Source organism: Hevea brasiliensis, chromosome 8 (assembly GCF_030052815.1).
Source record: "Hevea brasiliensis isolate MT/VB/25A 57/8 chromosome 8, ASM3005281v1, whole genome shotgun sequence".
Taxonomy (NCBI): domain Eukaryota; kingdom Viridiplantae; phylum Streptophyta; class Magnoliopsida; order Malpighiales; family Euphorbiaceae; genus Hevea; species Hevea brasiliensis.
Genome location: NC_079500.1, coordinates 43,291,838 through 43,312,187, shown reverse-complemented (window position 1 = coordinate 43,312,187; position 20,350 = coordinate 43,291,838).

Sequence of the window (20,350 nt, the reverse complement as noted above, 5' to 3'; positions counted from 1 at the left end):
AATGTATCAAGTAATTAACCAAAATGATTATGGTCTTTTAATCAAATTGGTCCTCCCACTAACTTAGCGAATCCTACACTTTCAAAGTAGAAAACGGAAATCCTAGTTGGATGGATTTCTAGTGGGTGATTGAATTTTTATAATTCTATTGATTATCCTCAGGTACATCCGTTATTGGAATTGTAATAAACTATAAGTGAGCAACTCCTTGCCCATCACATCTCATGTGAGGTTTAATCATTTATCTAGCCCTTAATGCTCAAAATCTAAGGCACATCCATTATTGATTTATCTTGCATTAGTTAAGTTGATCCCATTAAGCCAGTAAACATGCAAATAATTTTAATGTCCTCAAGCACATCCATTATTGGCCATCAACTTATTTACATATTTACAACATCTCATGCTTAACAATTGTTCTAAAGAAAATCTCTTAAATTAAATGCATCACATGCAAGTATTAAAAATTTATTAAATTAATTACCTCAATGGAGGGTCTATGATATAATTACTTTAATTATACCATTTTCAACTTAATCATTTGTTTAGAAGATTTAGTGGTCGGCTTAATTACTATTATGGTCTCACTCTGCATATTATCCAATTAGCATGCATATATCATATACTTGCATACATTCCCATACATCTCATGCACACATGGATAAACAATAAATATGGTATGATCATGGACTTTCTAAGGGATTCAATTTTGAGCCACCAAGAATTGAATCAGGGCACTCCTAGGTGTATTTCATTCATTCATTTTATAAGAGTTGCTGAAGGAGTACATAATTAACACTTGATCTTGATTTCCTCCCACTGGTCCCACCAATGCTCTTGACCTCCTTGATCTTCTTGCAATCCAATTACATTGTAATCCTTGGCATACCAAGGTGAATTTACAAGAATATGGACTTTAAAGTACTCAGATAAATGAAATTACAACTCCAATTATTACAACACTTATAATACATGTCACCAAAAATAAAATTAATTAATTTACAATCCAAAGAAAAATAAAAGAAATAAATCCAATCACATTGGTCTTTTATTATCCATGATCATCCATCATGCATATTACCATTTAACAATTAAATAAAACATATATACTAAAATTAAATTGAATATCTCATATTCAACTAAAAAATTCAGATTTGAATCTCATTCAAACAAATTTAAAAATTCAGATTTGAATCTCATTCAAACAATTGAATCAAAATTTAATTGTGCGATTAATATTCTTAATTAAAAATTTTAATTAAGCATGGGCCTAATTATGGGCCATAAAAACCAAGCCCATACATCAAACCCAAAACCATGCGCATGGTTGGTGTACATAACCATGCGCATGGTTGTTGTACACAACCATGCAAGCCGCAACACATGAGGACCTCAACATGCATGCCGCCACCATTGGTTAATCCAAACAGCTTTAGATCAATTCAATCACACAATTAAATCATAATAATCAATCTAAATGGCAAATATAGTGGCCCTGATACCAATTGAAGGAGCGGAAGCATGAAAATTGTTACATTAGAGCATTGAATTTCAAAATTTTTCTTCTAGGGTTACATGCATTATGCCACATCTCTTATGTTCCTAATTAATTTCAATGCTCAATTGTATATTAAAACACTTGTAATATGTATTAGGATCTATGTTTGCCATTTAAGATTGTGAATTAACAAATTAATCCATTTAAACCCTAGTTTAAAAGAGGAGTTAGAGCACTAACCTCTTTGATGAACTACGAATGAAATTGGCACCTTTATGAAACACCTAGGGTTCCAATCGTTGTCCCTCTAGCTTGTCCACACCAAGATCACCAATGGGCAGGCCCCAATTTGCTTCTCAAGCCTTTGCCAACCAATTATAAATTAGAATCTTACCTTTAGAGAGGTTGTATGTGTGTATAGGACAATAAAAATAATTTCTAGCAATTTTAATTCAAAGGGAATGGAGTGATTCTCTTTGAATTGATGAGAAAATATGAAGAGAGGAGAGGGAGAAAAAGGTGCCGCCACCTCGAGGAAGAGAGAATGTTGTGTTTTGTTCTTCTTTCTTTTCCCTTTTATAATTAGGTTATTAAGTCATTTAAACCCTATGCCACATGTCACCACCACATTGCATCTTATTTTTAATTGACCTAATCACATTAAGCCAAGTGTCAAAGCTAGACTTAATCTTCACTTTGGTCACCTTGCATGATAGGAAGACAAATGACAAACTTATATGATGCCATGTGTCACCATCTCATGGTGCCACATGTCACTAAGTGAAATGACCAAATTACCCTTATGTTGTAATTTTGAGTTCTCAACCCAAAATCATTATTTCTCCTCTTCAAATAAATTTATATCAAATATAAGTTAATTAATTAATCTCTATTAATTAATTTCTCATAATTAAATTCATATTTAAACACTTTAAATATAAATTTAACTTATACTATATATCCAATAACCTAGATTTGATTTCAAGTCATGCTAGGGATTTTGCAATCTTATTGCAAACCAAACCTAATTAATTAATTAATTAAACTCTTTAATTAATCAATTAAATCACATTTTACTCGGTGATTATCTTGTGTATGTGTGTGACTTACTAGGCTCATCACTAATGTCACACCTTACCCCTCTGTAAGGCATAACATGATCCCGTAGAATACCTAATGAACTACCGCACTTCACCTACCGATAACTCATTAAGTACCCTACAAGGGATTTTAAAACAATTTTCTTACTTTTGTTAAGTGGTGAGCATTTTCTAATAGGTATTTAAAAAATATGATTAAAAGTAAATCTAGTTAATATTTTTGGTCCATTTTAGTTTTCCGCAAATTTTATAAAAATTTTGACAGATTTCTGTCTGTATTTTGAGAAACCAGTTCTTCAAATACTTGTAAAAAGTACTTCTAAAAGTTTTTCTCAACCACTACTTCGATTTCACAATCAAACTCAATCAATTTCACAATCATTTCAATAAATTTCTCAAGTTCAAAATTCAATAATCCTCAGCATACTAGCAATACATTTCATTTAAATTAAATAAAATAGTTGTACTCATATTTCATTAGAGACAACACAATTTATGTACATTCTTACAAAATTTACATCAAAAGAAATACAACTAAACTTTATTACAAACTTCATACAAATTTTTGTACAAGCTGCTCAAGACCCATTTGCACGTCCATACATTTATATGCAATACATACATGAAAAGAAATATTTACAATAAGGGTATAAATTATACCCGAAGACTTTAAGCTGATAGCTCCTCATACCTCAGCAGCTCAATCTGCTGCTCCTTTAGTCTCTGTATCTGCAACAGCAATAGAAGCCATCGCTGAGTACTAGGACTCAGTGGTGCACAACATACTAAAATAATCTTTATGCAGAATATAAATCACATTTATTCAAAAATTTGAATAAACATGAGCATTAAACACAAAACATGAATTATGAGATTTTAATGCAAACCACATTCATTTCAAAGTATCAAAACACATTTCATAAAACCCACAGTTAAATTATGCCATTCGAAACAAATAGAATCTCAATAGCCAGAGGCTAAAGGGAAATCACATCACAAGGCTAGCTAGCTCAAATATATGGATATCCATTCACATTCTCTTCTACTGGCACACCTCAACACTTCTCCAGAGAAGGAATCAAAATTCAAAACTAATTACCCCCACTAGTCGTGCTAGTGAGGTGTTCAAATATATGGTCATGACACTGTGGTTTCAAAACTTATCTTAACAATTTGCTAAACATTGTCATTTCAAATATACACAATAACTTTCACAGTTTAAATCAAAACATCATAAATAATGTCACAATTAAACTTTCAACAATTCAAAAGCACAAGTAAAATACATATTTCGTTCACTTTACCAATGAATTTTAATGCATGGAGATGTTGTGCACAAACCTCAAGCGAGTCGTCCCTTAGCCTCGACTCGGTTCCTCGGGTTCCTTCCCGATATTTTTTCAACTGAAACACACAATTTTACAATGTTTCAGTACTAGAACTTAACACAAATCCAAAATAAATTTAGCTTCACATTTACTTAGTTCTAACGTGTTAAATTCGATGTTCTCGAAATTTTTGTGTTTTGGGTTACTATTCACTACACTATTCAAGTCAAATAATTGACTTTCTAAGGCTTAATAGGTATGGAAACTCCAACTTCACCCACATACCACATTTTGGTCATTAAATTTGTTGGTTTTGGTCATTTTCTCAAAGCTTAAATCCTTTTGGCCAAATTGTCAAATTTTCAGTTTTCGTGCTCAAAGTTGCACTGTTCTATTAGCCCTTTTACTGTTGGAATTTGGCAAAACTTCCTTCATAGAAAATGTTTCTTATTGTCTTAAGTGTATTCTTATTTTTGGATCACCCCAATTGGAGTTTTGTAGCTCAAGTTATAGCCAAAATACAATTCATTCACGTCTGTTATTCATCATGCAATTTAGGTTCTGGCAGATTTTTTATCCAACTTCATTCAATAATTTGACCAAGTTAAGTCCATAATTTGGTCTAATTTCCTTCATACGAAATGTTCTACTATGTCTTATATGTCCATCGGTTCAAGAATCACCTAAATCGGAGTTTTCTAGAGAGAGTTATAGCCATTGGAACTTTACTGTTCAAATGGAAATCTGCAGTTTTGCAAGTTCAGTAACTCAATTTTGCTCAATCATTTGATTAGGTTAATGGCATAATTTGGATTGGTATTCTTCATAAAAGTTTTAGATCTATATCTTATCTAATTACTGGTAAAATTTCAGGTCATTTTGACCTTCCTAGCTCGAGTTATGACCAAATGAACAATTACTGTTCATTTGGTCAGTTATCTTGATGTGACTGCTCTCATTTCACTTTGGTCAATTGGTTCACTAAGTTTTGGTCAGTTTTTGGCCATGGTTCCTTAATGAAAATTGTGCTATTTTATGTCTATTTTCATCCCCAATTGGTGGCATATCAATTGGGCTTGTAAAATTTCCGTTTTGGTCCTTCAAAGTTGGCTTGGTCATGCTGCCAGCAGCAAGACCATTTGCCCTACGAATTTAACTTTCATTCTCACAATTTCCACACATCTCTTTTGGTCATTATTGACCATTTTTCATCTCACAATAGACCAAAGTCATCATTTAATCATTTCTTCAAAATTTGGTTCACAAACCCTAACATTCAAACCCTAACTCACTTAATTGTTACAATTAATCACATTTATGCATTTCCACCTTACTACCATACTCATGCAAGTTTACTAACACCTTTAATTCATTTAAAATACATCCACTCTCATACATCCATGGCTGGCCGAAAATTCCCTCTCTTCCCAATCATGCAATATTTTTCAATTTCTTCATATAATCTCATTCATTTCTACCCTAAATCCATCATATATACTAAAAGAAAAGTTGGATTAGCTTACCTTAAGTGAGCAGAATTTGTCTATCCAATTCTTCAAACTTTGCTTGATTTATCAAAGTTCAAAAACTAGTTTTAGTTATGGGATGTAAAGATTTCATGGCAAGATTTAGGGTTTAAAGGATGCTTTAGGTGGCTTCAATGGAGGTTTTCATGAAGTAAATGGAAGGGATGGGAGAGAGAGTGGACGGCTTGAAGTTAAAGAAGAAGACAAATTTTTTTTTCTTTTCTCTTTTTGCTTTTTAATTGTTAGTAATTATCCCTTTTAGAAGACCAAAAATCCTAATTACTAAATAATTTAATTAATTTCTTTATGACATCATACATGATGTCATCACCTTTGACTTTTCCATCTTCTTCTTCTCTTTTTTTTATTTTATTTTTTTATTAGTTCTTTAATTTAATTCTCGATTCTGAAATTTTCTTTTCTCCGATTTTATTTGACAGTTAGGTCAGGAGTCAGCTCTCGGGGTCAATTGACCAAATTGCCCCTCGCCGGTTCATCTCGGTTTGCAATTAATTCCATATTTCTTCCGGCTCCCTGAACTAATTATTTGACTGGCTTAACAGTTATTTTTCATGATTTTCTCTTTTCCACTGTGTTCATAAGGGTCCTAAGGACCGCAACGTCACTTTTTACGGTTCGAAATTTGAGTTTAAAATGACTTCGCAGTCATTCCCGAGGAGGTCACCCATTGCTGTGACTCTCGGCTCGTTTAACTTCTTATGTTTTGTTTTTCTTGTTTATACTTAACTAACTGAACATTACTAATTATTTGTGTTTATGGCTTCTCTAATTGTCTTAAGTGTGGTTCTAATCCCCTTAATTATCTGGACCGACACCGGTCACCGAAACAATGAAATCTACCAGGCTATGCAAACGGGGTGTTACAACTAATTGGCAATGAGATATGATATCAACTCTTAATATCATCAGAACTCTTTCTTACCATAAATGATTTCTCTAAAACATTTTAGGCATCTCATAGACCATGGTTGACACCTAGCATAGCATGCCATGGCCACCTAATTAGTAATAAGGAATACCTTAAATGAACCTGTAATCATACGTTACCATGCACTAGAATCTCTCTGTTACAAAATCTCAATTCAAGCTGGAGTCATGGTTTATGTCAAACCCCATTTGCTATGAATATTATCTTCTCTTTTAATTTCAGTTCTTGATTAATTAGATTTTCTTGTTAGAAACTCTTTTCTAACTAAATCTGTTTGTCTTGGCTAGGAACTTGAAACATCAAGAATAATTAAATGAACATAGGATTTTATCCCTATTTACTTAGGGTAACAGATTCCATCTTGATCAATACCTATCTCCATATATAACTAGTAGGAGCCAACACATGCCCATATACCCATACACAGTACAAGTATGAAAGTAGTATTAAACTCAAACCACCTATATACAAGATAACTGTGTTATCTCAGGTCTAAAGATTATATGCAAAGTTATGATATATGACAATGCATTAACAAGAGTAAACTCCATGTGCTTGTCATATGCGTCACTAGTTCTACCTACTTATCATGTATAAGTGCCTATCATGCTTGTTATATGGCATGAGACTCACCATTCTATCTTATTTATATCTCATATAAATACCTTTGGAACAAACATGAATACAATCTTTCTGGATAAGTCATGTCTTGTGTGAAGTATCCTCGATTGTGAACCAATTTATGATACTTTGTACTAGAAATACTGTCACTCATATTCTTAATAACTTAAGAATAGAATTTCTAACAAAATATCAAAGGACCTTTTCTATTACACATAAATATATTATGTAAACGGAAAAGTGAAATTGCCTTTTATTAATAAAATATGTATTAGATACATACTAAATGATATGCTCTAGGGCATACTACTAACAACTACTATGGGCGAAAACCACTTTTTGATCAGTAATTCTAAAAGGAGTCAAGCTAATGACTTTAAATTAGCGCTTCTTGGGAGGCAACCTAAGTTTTAAATTGAATCTTTGTATTTGCCTATTTCTTTTGTTTTATCACCCTTCCAAACTTGATTTCGATGTTTGTTCACTTTGTAGGTTCAAAGAGTACTTGAAAGGAGCAATGGAGATCAAACTCACAAATCTTCAATAGAAGGCACGCTTCAAGGGAGAGTATTCTACATCCATTAGCTTTTCCTTGTTATTACATTTATGATGTAGCTCTTGACCTGATTATGATATCTTGATGACATTGAGGACAATGTCAAATTTGAGTTTGGGGGTGCATTTCATGCATTGCATTCATATATTGCATTTCATCACCTTATTATGTCTATATTATATTTGTGTGTCAAAAATCCAGAAAATTTTTGCAAATTTTGAAAATTCTAGACTTTTTCAAAAAGCTTTTAACTTAGAATTATAACTAAAACCTTGATGAGCTAATGATTGGACTCTCTGGGAAAGAGGAATGAATGTAATTGGATAGGCAAAAAGGCTTCAATATGTTTTTTGTGAAAAGCTAAATCACTTAAGTGGAGTTAAACTAGTTAAACCCCTTCATAACTATTAATTTATCACATTGAACTTGTAAAATTGGGAGAAAATTTTTGAGATACAAGCAAACCTAAAAATGCCTCACCAACTCTAGAACATGTCTCTTGGACCTATCAAGGTGAAATCCTAGCATATGCTTGATGAAGAAATGATTAAGGCATTCTTTGATATAACCTCACTAAGCCTTAGCCACCCTTAATTAAAATATATATCCCTTGTAGCCAATTTGAAACCTATATCTATCCCTTAAAATTTATTACTTACCCATATTATTTACCTAGCCCCTAGCTTAAACACCTATCCTACCCTTTTAAGGAGGCTAAATGCGTAAGTACAAAGTATATTAAGTGCAACAAAAAAAATGGAGAGAGGATATAGAACTCAAGAAAGAGTGCAAGTGTGCAATTGAAATCAAAGAAAAATTTAACTTTCCAACCCAGCAAAAGTAATGAGTTTGGGGTAGAGGACAAAAGGGACATAAATAAAAAAAAAAGAAAGAAGAAGGAAAAAAAAAAAGAAGAAGAAGAAGTTCCAAGATAAGTATCATAGAAGCATGCTTAGCACTATAAAAAACCAAAAGCCCTTCCTCTCCATATAAAATCAGTAGAATAAACTTAGTATACTTGATATTTTATGCATATATGCTATCCTCATATTTGCATTCCTTAAAAACATTTCATTGGCAACCAAGTCATTATCCCTTTAGCCCCATTACAACCCTTTTAAAGACCTTTTGATCTTTTGAAAAGTGTATGCTACATTAGTGAAGATAGAAAATTGAGATATGCATATAGAGTTGGAATTGAATCACTTCACTACAATTACCCACAATAGAGGTAAATTTGGGGGAGTAAGTGTTTCTCAAGTCTATCCTGATAAAACAGGTTATTTGTGACTTATTAATGGCCTTGCATAGAGGAATAATTAGTTGAAGCAACATAAAGGGGGTGAGGTTCTAGCGGGCAACTGTTGAGGTCCCTATGCCGTGAAAGTGGGAATTGGTATGAAGGTTGAAAAGTGTCTAATCATGTGTAAGTTGAGTTTTCTGTTATGTTTCTACGTACCCCAATGAGTTTTTATAAAGTTTTATTTGCTTAGGACAAGCAAAGGTTTGAGTTTGGGAGTATTTGATTGTATCAAATTATATAGACATTCAAGGTTAAAATGCAATGCATTTTGTTAGCATTTAGTATCCTTTTATATTTATTTTTTTTTGTTTTCATTATTATTTTAGAAAACATGTTAATCCAACTCAATTCATTGATTTTTATATTTTATCAGGTATTATTATGTGGTTTTAGAATCAAAGATGAGTTTGGAAGAGATCTGGAGGTCAAAACGTGAAGAATACAGGGCCAGAAGCAGTACACAGGCTGTGTAACCCACCCCATGTAACTTTTTGAATCCTATGCAACCTTCTGGACAAAGAAAACTCAAAAAACAAAAGTGGTAGAAAGTTACACGGGGCGTGTATCATTACACGGCCCGTGTAAAGTCCCCTGATAACAATTCTGATATGACTTTTCTTGCTTCTAACTCTATCCGAATGGACTTCTAATGCTTCTGAAATTAGGGTTTTTACACCAAATATAAATATAACAAGTCAGAAATTGAGGGAACAGAGAATTTACATTGAGCCAATTTACATTCAAGGAGGCACATCAACCTCAAGGGAGGCAAGGGAGAAACAAGATCTACAAGGCTGCTAGAAGGGATTTTCAGCTGAAGTTTGATTGCATCAAATTGTATAGACATTTAAGATTAAAATGCATTGCATTTTGTTAGCATTTAACATCCTTTTATGTTTATTTTTATATGTTTTCATTATTATTTTAGAAAACATGTTAATCCAACTTAATTCATTGATTTTTATATTTTATCATGTGTTTTTATGTGGTTCTAGAATCAAAGATGAGTTTGGAAGAGATTTGGAGGTCAAAACATGAAGAATACAGTGCTAAAAACATTACACGGGCCGTGTAACTTGCCCTGTGTATCTTCTTGGACCCCGTGCAACCTTCTGGACAAAGAAAACTTGAAAAACATGAGTGGCAGAAAGTTACACGGGACAGGGGCATGTAACACTACACAGGCCGTGTAAAGTCCCCTGACAGCAATTCTGATGCGATTTTTCTTCGCTCCAACTCGACCCGAATGGACTCCTAATGCTTCTAGGACTCTGAAATTAGGGTTTTTACACCAGATATAAGTAGAACAAATCAGGAATTAAGGGGAGGGAGAGAATTTACATCCAAGAACAGAATTTACATGCAAGGGGAGCCGATTTACATTCAGGGATGCACATCAACCTCAAGGGAGGTAAGTGAGAAAATAGGATCTGCAAGATTTCTCTAAGGAATTTTCAGCTGAAGTTCCAAAAGTCCAAAGCTGTAACTCTCTTTCTGGGTTCTTTCACTCCATTTTCTTCTCATGTCTTTTCTTTATCTTTTTATAAACTTGATTGTAAAACTCACCATGTGTGAGTAGGTTCTTTATTCTAGGGTTAGGGTGTAGCACTCAATTTTATTATGGATCTAGTTTTATTTTATTTAATACATTGGGTATTTTATTCTTTGATTTAATCTCTTGTAATCTTAATGCATGCTACGTATTGGTACCTACTTATTATTGATTACAGATATTAATTAAAAGACTGAAAGGTGAAGATTAATATTAGAAAATCGAGATTTTGACCCTAGGAAATCTGATCTAGAGATAGGTTGATGACCTTTATGGAGTTTCAAAATTAATCAAAGATCTTAAAGGGTTTTAATTAATTTAATCACCCGAAAAGTAGAGTTTATGTTAATTAAAATACACCTTGAGTGCCTTGAGAGAGGACTTAAGATAACTTAGGATTAATTTCCATCAAAGTGATAATCTCCCATTTATTGAATGAATCAGATTGATTATATAATTGATTAAAGTGTGAACCCCTAGCTCTAGAATACCTTTGTCCATTAGTATTTTATTTTGGTTAATTATTTAGATTTTATTTCTTTCAATTCAGATATAATCATTATTTCTCGACAATTCGATCGTCTAGATAATTAAAATAACTATAGTTTGGTACTCAACATGGTCCTCGTGGGAACGATACTCTACTCATCACTTTATTACTTGTTAGCGATCCGTGAACTTGTGGTGGTTGTAAAACTAGCAAACAAAGTTCCAAAAGTCCGAGGTTGCAATTCTCCTTCTGGGTCTTTCACTTTATTTTCTTTTCATGTCTTCTCTTTATCTTTTTATAATCTTGATTGTAAAACTCACCATGGGTGAGTAGGCTCTTTATTCTAGGGTTAGGGTGTAACACTCTCAATTTCATTATGGATCTGGTTTGATTTTATTTAATACATTAGGTATTTTATTCTTTGATTCAATCTCTTGTGATCTTAATACATGCTATGTGTTGGTATCCACTTAGTGTTGATTATAAATATTAATTGAAGGACTGAAAAGTGAAGATTAATATTAGAAAATTAGAATTTTGAACCTAACAAATCTAACCTAGAGAGAGACTAATGACTTTTGTGGAGTTCCAAAATTAATCAAAGATCTTAGAGGGTTGTAATCAATTTAATCACCATGAAAGTAGGGTTTATGTTAATTAATTAAAATACACCTTGAGTGCCTTGAGAGAGGACTTAAGATAACTTAGGATTAATTTTCATCAAAGTAATAATCTCCCATTTATTTAATGAATCGGATTGATTCTATAATTGATTGAAGTGTGAACTCCTAGCTCTAGAATGCCTTTGTCTATTAGTATTTTATTTTAGTTAATTATTTAGATTTTATTTCTTTCAATTTAGATATAATTATTATTTCTCTATAATTCAATCGTCTGTATAATTAAAATCACTATAGTTTGGTACTCAACACAATCCTCGTGGGAACGATACTTTACTCATCACTTTATTACTTGTTAGCGATCGTGCACTTTTGCTGGTTGAAAAACTGGCAAACATGATTACATCAAATTATACATACATTTAAGGTTAACATTCGTTGCATTTTGCAGCATCTAGTCTCCTTTTATGTTTATTTTTATATGTTTTCATTATTATTTTAGAAAACATGTTAATCCAACTCAATTCATTGATTCTTATATTTTATCAAGTGTTTCTATGTGATTCTAGAATTAAAGATGAATTTGGAAGAGATCTAGAGGTCAAAATGTGAAGAATACAGGGCCATAAGCAGTACACGGGCCATGTAACCCACCCCGTTTAACTTCCTGAATCCTGTGCAACCTTCTGGACAAAGAAAACTCGAAAAACAAAAGTAGCAGAAAGTTACACGAGGAATGTATCACTACACGACCCATGTAAAGTCCCCTGACAGCAATTCTAATATGACTTTTCTTGCTTCCAGCTCAACCCGGATGGACTCCTAATGCTTTTAGGACTCTAAAATTAGGGTTTTTACACCTGATATAAATATAACAAGTCAAGAATTGAGGGAAAAAGGAGAATTTACATTGAGCCAATTTTTACATTCAAGGAGGCACATCAACCTCAAGGGAGGCAAGGGAGAAATAAGATCTACAAGATTGCTAGAAGGGATTTTTAGCTGAAGTTCCAAAAGTCCAAGGTTGCAATTCTCCTTTTGGGTTCTCTCACTCTATTTTCTTCTCATGTCTTCTCTTTATCTTTTTATAATCTTGATTGTAAAACTCACCATGGGTGAGTAAGCTCTTTATTCTAGGGTTAGGGTGTAGCACTCTCAATTTCATTATAGATATGGTTTGATTTTATTTAATACATTGGGTATTTTATTCTTTGATTTAATCTCTTGTGATGTTAATACATGCTATGTGTTGGTACCCACTTAGTATTGATTATAGATATTAATTGAAGGACTGAAAGGTGAATATTAATATTAGAAAATCTAGATTTTGAACCTAGGAAATCTAACCTTAAGATGGGCTAATGACTTTTGTGGAGTTTGAAAATTAATCAAAGATCTTAAAGGGTTGTAATTAATTTAATCACCACAAAATTAGGGCTTATGTTAATTAAAATACACCTTGAGTGCCTTGAGAGAGGACTTAAGATAACGTAGGATTAATTTCCATCAAAGTAATAATCTTCCATTTATTGAATGAATAAGATTGATTCTATAATTGATTGAAGTGTGAACCCCTAGATCTAGAATGCCTTTGTCCATTAGTATTTTATTTTAGTTAATTATTTAGATTTTATTTCTTTCAATTTAGATATAATTATTATTTCTCTACAATTCGATTGTCTAGATAATTAAAATCACTATAGTTTGATACTCAACATGGTCCTCGTGGGAACAATACTCTACTAATCACTTTATTACTTCTTAGCGATCCGTGCACTTGTGGTGGTTGAAAAACCAGCGAACAAGTTTTTGGTGCCATTGCCGGGGACCGGTGCTTGATATCAAACGATTAGTGATTTGATTACTCTAGACATTCTTATTTCTTTTATAGTTTATTTCCAGTCTAATTTTATTTTTACTTTGTTTTTCTTGAGGTACATTGAGATGTTTCATTAACAAGTCTTCACAAGTTTTATTCAACAACACAATGAACCATTTCACGATGCTTAGAGGAGATTTAATGAATTGGTAGAGCAATTTTCCAATCATAATCTTTCAAATTATGAACTCACTCTCAATTTCTACAATGGTTTGGATGAAGCAACAAGGGATTGGATAGATTATGGAGCTTGGGCTACTGGTGATCATGTTTTTCAAAGAGACTATGAGGATGCCATTCACTTGTTGAATGACATGGCAGATTTTGATTACCATTGGTATTAGGATCCTTCATTACAGAGTTGGAGTCATCAATATCCCCCATACATTTATCAGCCTAACATTCCACACCAACCATTTGAGCTACAATTAGAGAAAAGAGTGGGACTTGAAGAGGCGATAGCTCCATTGGAAAATTTGTCCAACCTTATGGGGAATAATGAGCTATCACTCTATGAGGAGGAAACAAATGAACAAAGTTGAGAGAATGAAAAAGCTTCATTGGAATTAGAACCTATAGAAGAAGTTGAGCCTGAAGAATAAAATTCCTTTGAAGATGACTTACCAGTAGAATTCTCACAAAAATAGGAGTTACTTGAAGAACAAGTGAAACCTAAAGTTAAAGAAAACAACTTCTTTATTGTTGGAGGATCATTAGAAGTGTACTTACATGAAGATAGATCAGAGGTGAAGGTGGTAGATGAAGAAATTGACAAGACTATCAACTTGAGCTCATTAATAATGTTTACACATACACCAACAGAAGACTCTTTTCCATCATGGACACCTCCTGCATCATCATATATCCTCCATGAACTAAAGCAACCCTCATCCCAAGCATATCACTCTAAACCATGTGTTGTTCATGCAATGTGCAATCTTGTTTCAAATCTTGCCAATCTTGAGGGTACCACAAATTAAGACCCATATGTGGTGTTATATGATAACTACTATGGGCAAAACTGCTTTTTGATCAGCAATTCTAAAAGAGGTCAAGCTAATGACCTTAAATTAGTGCTTCTTGGGAGGCAACCCAAGTTTTAAATTTTGTAACACCCCTATGTTCGGTAGTGCGTTCTACTGTTCCGGTAACCAGTGTTGTCCGGACAGCTAGGATGCCTAGAACTACACTTCGATATGAGTGAGGAGACATAAAATAATGAAATACAAGAAAAGAAAATACAAGAAAAACAAAGGAAAAATAATAGTAAAGAAATACAACCAAGTTAAGCGAGCCGATAACCCTAGCGATGGGTGACCGCACCGGGAAGTCGCGGCGTGGACCGTTAACTAGCCCTGGAAAATATTTTTAGGACTTAAATAGACCCCTATTGAAGTATAAATACCATTAGAAATATTAAATAAAAATTAAATAATTAGTATAGAGAAAAGTGAGAAATCGAAAAACGGACAAAACCCAGTGTTACCGAAAAATCAGGAATGCAACCCGAACAGGGGCATTGTGGTCATTTGACATCTCGAGTTGTCTTTTGACCTAAATTTCCATTAAAAACACATAATATTACACTTGAAAAATATAATGAAAAATTAAATTAGTGGTACCTAATGTAAATAGCAAAAATGGGGTATAAATTGAGTAATTAACACTTTAAACATATAATATCATTATCTTATGGTGAGTGGAGCACTATGGGGTAAAAGTAATCCTTAAGTGGGCAGGTGTAAATCCACTCACACTTCATCTTCAACCTTCCTCCCTTCCATGCCGAAATGAAGCTCTCCAAATCCTCCATGGCCAAATTGATTCAAGCTTCCTAAACCTCCACCATTTCCATCCTAAACACCAAAGTCACTTCACAAATTTTTATCCCCACATCACAAGGAAGAAATAGATACTAAATTTAAGGGATTTTGGTGAAGATTTAACAAGCCTCATGAATAGGTAAGTGTTTAAATTGTTTTCTTTCTTAAGTAAAGTTTATGGGAAGCTTGAGATAAAGAAATTGATGAAGAAATTTTGAGTTTTTGGTGAGTTATGACTATCTATTAGTTTAGGCAGCCATGGTAATTAAAGAGTTTGAATTATTTTCACATGAAATTTATGGTTATTGATGTTGATTAAAGTGAATAAAAGTTTTAGCAGGTTAATTCTTGGTGTATGTTAAAGTTAAGCACTTGAATTGGAAATTTATGTTGAATTTGAAATTCTATGCGTAAAAGTCTAAATGGACAACCATGAAATTGTGTACTAAATGAAATATTCTTACCTGTATTGTGGAGAATTTATGTTGACTAATATGGTTTAAAATTTTAATAAGTGAACCTCACGTATATGTGATGGTGGACCAAGTGAAAATTCGAGCTTAAAGGCAATTATGGAAGCTTTACAAATTTGGCAGCTTGTTAACTCCTTGAAGGATGCTGGAATTCATGAAGATGTTTGATGAATTGTAGTCCTAAAGTTTGCCAAATGTGTATGTAAGTTAGTGGTGAAGTTGTATGTTAGGATAGTGGAGAAGTTATATGTTGTGATTAGGTGATTAAATTGTTGTAATTGAGTTTGACAAATTCTGCACAATATGGTGTATGTTGAGTGTGATTATAGGCTGCCAAAATGATCAACAATATGTTGTAAAATATGTTTAGGTTATGGTATAAACCAAAATTGGCATGAATGTAGAGTTTGGTAAATGTGAACTTTGATGAGAAATGAAGGAAGTGCAATAGGGCAGTGTGCATTTTGGCCTAGAACCTTAAGTGTGTGGCTCCAATTGCTATGAGACCAATTGGAGGTGAAACTAAGCACAAAATGTGCCAACTTTCATGAAGAAAGCTTGCCAAAATTCTGCTTGTAAGGTAACTTGAAAAATGACCAAATTAGTGCAATTAAGGCCTGAAAATTGACCATTTGGGCAACAGTTAGTATTTAGGCCATAACTCACTCAAAACAGGTCCAATTGACCTAAAATTTTAACCATAAATAGCTAATACATATATATACAAGTCTTATGAAGACACCAAAGCCCAGAAATGACTATAAGAAAGTCAAACAGCTTGCACAAGTTCGGGTCCAAAAACTGGCCGAACAAAAAATGACCTAAAATGACCTAAAGTGACCAAATTTGGTACATTCTGATCAGAAATAGTAAAATGACCATAACTTGGCCTACATAACTCAGAATGACCTGAAATTTTGCCCCGCATGCAATAAGACATAGATCTACAAGTTTGTAGTTTTGACCAAAACCCGAAAACTGAGGGAACTAGGTCGTCCGGCTAGGTCAAACTAGTATCTTGAAATCTAGCAAATTACAAGAAAATGCAAGATACATGGAAATGAATTTGGTAACATGTACCAACCCTAAAAGACTAGTAAATGTGATGTATTAGTAATATTAAAACCTAAATTACCTAGAATGCATCGAGGGTCAACATATTAGGTTGACTAAGCAAATAATAGAATTCAGTGAATTAATTATCAAGCATTATCGTTAGAGATAGTTTAAATGAGTATTGAAACACTTCAAATTGTGTTTCTCAGTTAGCAAAGACTCAGGGAAAGGGAAGAAAACTCTTAGTCAAGGCCAGGAGACAGTTATCAGAGGTTTGTGCACAACAGCTATTTCTTTTGAATTTTTCAATTGAAATGAATTATGACTATTTGTACATTATTGTTTTAAATTGTGGAAAGGTGTTTGAATGGATACTTATTGCTTGAAAACATTTGTAAATGGTTTGAAAATATGAAAAATTGTTTGAATGATATTGATGGATACTTATTGATTGAAAAGCATTGGAAATGGTTTGAAACCACAGCTATCATGTATATTGATTGTATTCCTCGCTAGCTTGTCTAGTGGGACGAATTGAATTCCCTCTCTGGCTGAAGTGTTGAGGTGTGTGCCTGTTGAGGACAAATAGAATGAGTACTCATATTTTTGCTAGCTAGCTACGTTATACCTCATTAGCCATCGGCTTTTGGGACGAATTGAATACCTCATTAGCCATCGGCTTTTGGGATGAATTGAACTTTGGAACATGATTAAGCTATGTGTGATTTATTGATATGTATTATGAGATTGTGAAATGGAGTTTAAATTCTTATTGACATTCACTGTCTTTTGAATTTAACCATGATTTGATTTATTGAAATTTATTGTGATATTGAGAAATGGAGTTTAAATTCTTGTTGACATTTACTGTCTTGAATTTAACTATGGTTTTAAGTATCCACTATTTATATAACTTGTGATTTGTGATTTAAAGTTGTATTTGGTTAATGTTGTGTACCACTGAGACATTGTCTCAGCGATAGCTTTTTATTGCTGTCGCAGGTAGACAAACGGACAGGGCAGCAGACTAGGCTGCTAGTGCATTCAGCGAAAGATCACTGGGTATATTGAGTATACCTATAACACCCTAGGCAAATCCCACATCGACAAAACACGGGAGAGATGTTGGGTTTATAAGTTGATGGTTTGTAACCCCTATTAACGCGTTTTAAAACCGTGAGGGCTTCAGCCCAGAGCGGACAATATCACTAGTGGGCTGGGCCATTACATTTATTGGTATCAGAGCCGCTCCGCGTGCAACCTTGAGCGATGGTGGGGCAAACCTCAGCGAGGACGCTGAGTCCCATAAGGGGGGTGGATTGTAACACCCTAGGCAAATCCCACATCGACAAAACACGGGAGAGATGCTGGGTTTATAAGTTGATGGTTTGTAACCCCTATTGACGCGTTTTAAAACCGTGAGGGCTTCAGCCCAGAGCGGACGATATCACTAGTGGGCCGGGCCATTACAATACCATATTTTGCGTTTTGTACTGTAATGTATGTTCACTGTATGTATATATTGTTCTTGGTTTTGAGCAGTTGTATATTAAAATTGTACATTGAAGTTGTAAAATAAAGTATGAGTTATTTTGGCTTGTAAAATTTATATTGTATTTCTTTTATCTCAGCCTTTGAAAAATTATTGTGGATTTAAGTTGAGAAATATATTATGTTGTTTAACTGTTGGAGTTGAGATTGAGAAATCTATTTGAAGTGTTTTTTATAGGTTTTCTAAAGAACTGTTTTATTCAAAATATAGAGGGCACTCTGCCAAAATTTTTATAAAAAAATTACTAATAATTCAAATGTATTAGCTGTTTCACTTCTGTTTAAAAAAAAAAATTTTAACACCTATAAATAGTGCTCACCACTGTAAAAAGAAGTAAGAAAAGTTTTAAAATCCCTTGTAGTGTAATTAATAGGTTATCAGTAGACGAAGTTGGTAATTCATTAGGTATACTACGGGATCATGTTATGCCTTATAAAGGGCTAGGGTGTGACATGTTTTAGTGGTATCAGAGCTAGTTTTTAAATTCTGTTTTCACAGGTTATTTGAATATTCTTTCTTCATAGTACAACTGCTCAATATCATTGTTTGATACATACAGTACATTACATTATAAATATGCGCTAACGGGCGTAAATCTCCTTGTGTTATTTGTTTAGGAGGTCTAAGATCCACGCATCGACTATGGAAGAGGGTGATCGTTCAGTCGATCAATCTATAGAGGCTGAGGTGCAAGGGGATGCCCTAGCCCTACACAATGTTAGTGGTTCAGCAGCACCAGCCCCCGCAGTACCGTAGTTTCCTGCTCAATTCGCTCAGCAGATGGCTGTAATGTTCCAATAAATGACTGGTAATGTGCCTACTCAAGTCCCAATCCAGACACCAGTGGTACAACCACAGTCTTCTGCAAGGCAGTATGACAAATTGATGAAATATGGGGCTACAAAGTTCAAGGGGACAGTAGATCCTCTAGAGGCCGAACAGTGGTTAGAGAGGATGGATAGGGTATTCAAGAAATTGCATTGCACGAAGGAGCTCAGATTTGAATACTTAGTATCTTTGCTATAGGGCGATGCTTATGACTAGTGGAAAACCATTCCCCACATTTTGGTAGAACCTGCAGTGCTAACATGGAATGACTTTCTCAGGGAATTCAGACAAAAATATGTCCTCGATGCTTATGTAGACCAGAAACTACAAAAGTTCCTAACTCTGAAACAGGGGAGCAGATCAGTGGCTGAGTATGAAAGAGAATTTTCCCGCCTAAGCCATTATGCAGTAAGTTTACTTGCTACCAGCAGGGAGAGATGCAAGAGGTTTGAAACTGGCTTGAAGCCCAGTATCAGATTACAAGTAGTCAGATTCAAACACACTAACTTCTCTGAACTTGTTTCTCAAGCACTAGAGTTAGAAAGAATTGAATCAGAGGCAGCTCCTGAGAAAAAGAAATAAGAGAAGACAGAGAAAGAGGGAAAATCTGTAGAATAGAGTTCCAGTGGGCCTACTGGAAAGAGGAATAACCATGGGGGACACAGCAGAGGTGGTAAGAAGTCTGGTAGGGGAAGACATTCAGGACAGAAACCTCCTCTATCTGGTCAACAGAGTACCAGAGGTTCCTACCCTCCCCGCCAATGTGAAACTTGTGGAAGAAATCATGGTGGGATATGCTACAAGGCTATTGGAGCCTGTTATAACTGTGGAGGCACAGGACACTTTGCTAAGGACTACACCAGTGCTCGCAGTGTTGGACCACCTCCTACTATTGCAGAAGGGTCAGTTCAGAGCCCTGTCACCAGAAGTTCACAACCACCCAGCAGAGGTAGAGGTAGAGGTAGAGGTAGCCTAGCAGGCAGCCAAGGCACAGTGAAACAGTCAGAGCAAGACAGTGCTCTAGTCAGAGTCTATGCAATGAGACAGAGAGAAGAGGCCGAGACATCTGATGTTGTGGCTGGTACCTTCTGAACTTTTGACCAAGATGTGTTTGTGTTATTTGATCCGGGTTCTACCCATTCTTATGTGAGTGCTAGCATCATTGATTGCATTGCTGTTCCATGTACAAAAATGGA